Below are 5824 nucleotides of genomic sequence, written 5' to 3' on the forward strand. Positions count from 1 at the left end.
GTTTATCTTCAATATCTTTCTCATCATCTCTTTGTGTTTATAGGAGAAGTTTCTAACTCTTTCTTCTAGTAATATTATTATTGATTTTCATATTTTTATTATTGCTAGTTTGCTATTTGAGTTTAATTTTGATCTAATTGTTACACGCACCCACATCTGAGCTTATTGTATTTTCATATATCAGTATATTGGGATTGTGAGAGATTGTAACATTGAGTTGTGCTTAATTGAGTTCTCGGCTTGATATTAGAGAACAAATCATTTATTGTATTATGCTTATTGTGAGATTCACTTTGTAATACATTTGTACACCGAGAGAAGTGTGTGGCGAGAGTCGGGGATCGTCCTAAGAGGAGTGGCGTCGGTTGACGAACCTAGGGAGAGGTTGTATCCGAGCACTTGAGGGAGACACGTCTAGTTCAACACTTGAGAGGGTGTAGAGTGGGATTACAAAAGTGTGTTAGTTGTAGAGTTTTTGGTAAACTAGAAAACCGTATTGTGAGGTGTAAACATTGTTCGGGTAAACGTAGAAAACCCGGTTGTGATAGTGGAGATCTCCTTGAGGTGAGGAGCGGAGACGTAGGTCGTGGGGACCGAACTCCGTAATCATATCGTTTGTCTGTGATTGCATTGTTGCACTTATTTTTATGTTCATATCTTATATCGCCTTTGTATATTGCTTGTTGATTATATTGCCCACTATCTAGTTTAGTTTGTTTACCTTTGTGTTAATTATATATCCTTACATATATCTCATAGTATATCTCATTGCTAGGATGTTTACTTTTGTTCATATTGCTTATTCTTGCTTGTAACATAATGTATATCTCTCTTGTAAGAATAATTTGTTAATTAGTTTTAATTGGCATAAAATCGGATTAGATTAGCATAAGACCTTAATCACCCCCCCTCGAGGGTCCAACATAGTAGGCCTTTATTTTTATGTTACTGGCCTTACTATGCTTAATTAATAGGGAAATGTAATTGGGTAATTTTTTTATTTTTTTTAATTTGAATTAAAATTCGGTAGATGATCAATTACTTATTTCAAATAATATGACACTAAGGTATTAAAGTTGTCTCTCATTCTAAATGATCGATTGAAACAAGAAGTTACCAAAATAACCTCTCTTGTGTAGATTGTTCATGAGGGATGTTAGATGTTTGTGTGTATATTTTCGTGTAAATATTTAATCGGCCCGAAGGAAGATTATTATTTATTTTAGATTGCATACGCATCTGCGATGATAAATATGTGACGATTATAAGGTTTACATGTGGATAATGAATCGATCCAAAGATAGTTTCATTATTTGACATGCGTTATTGTGAGTATTTGATCATTGTAACAAGGTATCACTTGCAATTAATATTACTGTCCAAAGACTTGATATTAATGTTGTGCCAGATATCTTGAGATGTGATTTGTTATTTTTTGAATGTTATTGATTACTAATTACAGTTAATAATATGAGCATCTTTTGTTTATTTCAGCTAATGCATATGCTGCAATAATTTCTGCTAACATCAACTCAATTCTCATGCTCAATGAGACTAATTTCAAGGTTCGGAAAGAAAATATTTTAATTGTTCTTGGCTGCATGGATTTAGACTTTGCATTAAGAACTAAACAACCTCAACCTCTCAATACGGATAGCACTCCTGATGCAAAGAAGGAGTATGAGAAATGAGAGTGTTCAAATCGCATGAGTCTCATGATCATTAAGCGCGACGTTCTGGAAGCCTTCAGGGCTATAGAATCCGAAGGGATTACTAAGGCTAAAGATTTCCTTGACGAAATTGAGAAACGTTTTGCGAAAAACGATAAGATAGAAACAAGCACGCTTTTAGCACGCTTGATTTCGATGAAGTATAAGGACAAAGGAAATATCAAGGAGTACATTATGGAAATGTCTCATATTGCTTCAAAACTCAAGGCACTCAAACTCGACCTATGTGATGAGTTATTAGTGCATCTGGTTTTGTTATCTCTTCCTGCACAATTCAATCAGTTTAAGGTCAGTTATAACTGCCAAAAAGAGAAATAGACTCTTAATGAGCTCATTTCATACTGTGTGTAAGAAGAAGACTGATTGAAGTAAGATAAGACCGAAAGTGCTCATTTGGCCTATGCTTCTAAGGATAAGGGCAAGAAACGAAAGAATGATAATGAAGTTGCTAAGGGTCCAATTCAGAAGAAACAACATAAGGATGATCAGAGTTATTTCTTTTGCAATAAGGCTGGATATGTAAAGAAGGATTGTACCAAATATCACGTCTGGCGTGCTAAGAAGGGTATGTTCCTTACTTTGGTCTGTTCTGAGGTTAATTTAGCTTTAGTACCTAGAAACACTTGGTGGTTAGATTCTGGTGCTACTACTCACATAAGTGTTTCTATGCAGGGTTGCCTGAGCTACCGAAAGCCAAGTGATGTTGAAAGACACATCTTTGTGGGTGATGGACAATCGGTAGGCGTGGAAGTAATTAGGCACTTTAGGTTGCTGTTAGGAACTAGTTCTTATTTGAATTTGAAAGATACTTTTGTAGTACCATCTTTTAGACGGAATTTGATTTCTATTTCTGTATTGGACAAATCAGGTTATTCTTGTTCATTTGGAAACACTTTTAGACGGAATTTGATTTCTATTTCTGTATTGGACAAATCAGGTTATTCTTGTTCATTTGGAAACAATCAATTCAGTTTATCTTTTAATTTATTGGACAAATCAGGTTATTCTTGTTCATTTGGAAACAATCAATTCAGTTTATCTTTTAATTCAAATGATGTGGGAACTGGTTACTTGAGTACTTATGATAACCTATATTTACTTGATACAATTGCTTCTTATAATGAAACTTTGCATGTGGAATCACGTGGTGCTAAGCGTAAATTAAATAAAAAAAATTTCGGCGACTTTATGGCATAAGCGCTTGGGTCATATCTCAAAAGGTAGAGTTGAGTGTCTTGTGTCTGATGGCATTTCAGATTCCCTTGATTTTTCGGATTTTGACGTTTGTGTTGAATGTATCAAGAGAAGACAGACCAAAGTTAAGAGATTAGGTGCCAATAGATCTTCAGATGTCTTAGAATTGATACATACGGATATTTGTGGGTCATTCCCTACGGTATCTTAGAATGGTCAATAATATTTTATATCATTCATAGATGATTACTCACGTTATGGATACCTATATCTCATTCATGAGAAATCCGAGTCTCTGGACATACTCAAAGCTTTTAAAGCTGAAGTTGAGAATCAACTCAACAAAAGAATTAAAACCGTTAGATCTGATCGTGGCTACGGCAGATATGATGGTTCAGGTGAACAACGTTCAGGATCATTTGCTAGATACCTAGAGGAATGCGGTATCGCCCCACAGTACACTATGTCAGGCTCACCTAGCATGAATGGTGTAGCTGAAAGATGAAACATGACTCTTAAGGATATGGTAAGAAGTATGATCACTCATTATTCTTTACCAGAGTCACTCTGGGGAGAAGCACTAAAAACAACAGCTTACATTCTAAACAGAGTACCAAGTAAAGCAGTTGCTAAAATACCGTATGAGCTATGGACTGGTCGAAAGCCCAGTTTAAAGCACTTACATATTTGGGGATGTCCAGCTGAGGCAAGGCTTTATAGGCCAAATGAAAAGAAATTGGACTCCAAAACAGTTAGCAGCTACTTTATTAGGTATTCTGAACGCTCTAGGGGCTATAAATTTTATGATCCCACACTCAGGAATATTTTTGAGACGGGAACAATAACATTCTTTGAGGATGTTGAGTTTGGGGGGAGAAATAAGGTGAGAAACATTGCTTTTAAGGAGGAATTGTTTTCAGACCCAATCCATACAGTTACTTTTGACAATATTCAGGTTCATATACCTGTTAGTGATCAAGAAGTGAATCTGGAACCTCAAGAAGATAATGTTGAACAACTCCTTGTTCCAGAAGAACAAACTCAACAACCTTAAGAACCAGTGCCATTAAGGAGATCCACGAGAGAAAGGAGAAATGCTATTCTGGATGATTTTATTGTATTTCTCCAAGAACGTGAGGAGAGTAATGGAATGTTGGAAGATGATCCAATCAACTTCCTCCAGGCCATGAAAAGTTCTAACTCTCAACAGTGGATTGATGCAATGAATGAAGAGTACAAGTCTATGCAAGACAATAAGGTTTGGGAACTTGTCCCATTTCCAGAAGGTACAAAACCAATTAGTTGTAAATGGATATTTAAAACCAAGCTGGATGCAAATGATAATGTGGAGAGGTATAAGGCACGTCTTGTAGCTAAAGGCTATACTCAAAGGAAGGCATTAATTATACATAGACTTTCTCTCCGGTTTCATCGAAAGACTCCTTCAGAATAATCATGACACTTGTTGCTTATTATGATCTTGAGTTACATCAGATGGATGTTAAGACTGCATTTCTCAATGGAGACATTGATGAAATGGTCTATATGGTGCAACCAGAAAACTTTGTGTCAGGAGACCCAAAGAATATGGTTTGTAAATTAAGAAAATCTATCTATGGACTCAAGCAAGCTCCTCGTTAATGGTATCATAAGTTTCAACAAATAATTATCTCATTCGGTTTTGAGATGAATGTTATTGATGACTGTGTATATCACAAGTTCAGTGGGAGTAAGTATATTTTTCTGGTTCTGTACGTCGATGACATATTGCTTGCCATTAAGGATATAGGTATGTTGTATGAAATCAAGAGATTTTCATCAAAGAATTTTGAGATGAAAGATCTTGGGGACGCCTCTTTTATATTAGGGATCCAGATACATCGAGATCATTCTCTCGGTATACTTGGATTATCACAAAAGAGCTATATCGATAAAGTACTCAAAAGGTTTGGCATACAAGATTGCAGACCAGGTGACACCCCTGTTGCTAAAGGAGACAAATTCAGTCTCAATCAGTACCCTAAAGGAAACCTTGAAATTCAGGAAATGCAAAAGATTCATTATGCTTCGGCTGTAGGAAGTCTAATGTATGCTCAGGTGTGTACGCGTCCGGATATTACGTACATTGTTGGGATGTTAGGCAGATACTTAAGAAACCCTGGTATGGATCATTGGATAGCAGTCAAAAGGGTTATGAGGTATCTTTAGAAAACAAAAGATTATATGCTCACATACAGAAAATCAGATCAGCTAGAGGTTATTGGGTACTCTGATTCTAATTTTGCTGGATGCCAAGATAGCAGAAAGTCTACATCAGGCTACATTTATATGTTAGCAGGAGCTATATCATGAAAAAATGTTAAACAGATACTCGTAGCTTCCTCTACTATGACAGCAAAATTTGTAGCTTACTACGAGGCATCAAATCATGGAATATGGTTGCGAAAATTTGTCACTGGACTGCGTATTTTGGAAACTATTGAAAGACCACTAAGGTTATTTTGTGACAATAAATCAGCAGTTATGTATTCCAATAACAACAGGAGCTCAACTAAGTCAAAACATTTTGACATCAAGTTCCTGGTTGTGAAAGAAAGGGTACAGAGTGGACAAATATCCATAGAGCACATTGGGACAAACTCCATGATAGCAAATCCTCTTACTAAAAGGTTATCACCCAAGGTCTTTCATGAGCACACTGCTCATATGGGTGTAGTATTATTCGAGGATATCATGGTTTAGTGGGAGTTTGTAATTTTTTTTGGTGCTGTGTTTGGTTGTATTATCTGATCAGAATAAAGTATTCAGTTCATACATTCTGTTACATTATGTTTGGTTTTGACATCACTAAAGTTTAAGTTAGGACCAGTTGAAAATAGACATGTATTGATCACATTGCA

This window comes from Asparagus officinalis, chromosome 10, assembly GCF_001876935.1.
Source record: "Asparagus officinalis chromosome 10, Aspof.V1, whole genome shotgun sequence".
Taxonomy (NCBI): Eukaryota; Viridiplantae; Streptophyta; class Magnoliopsida; order Asparagales; family Asparagaceae; genus Asparagus; species Asparagus officinalis.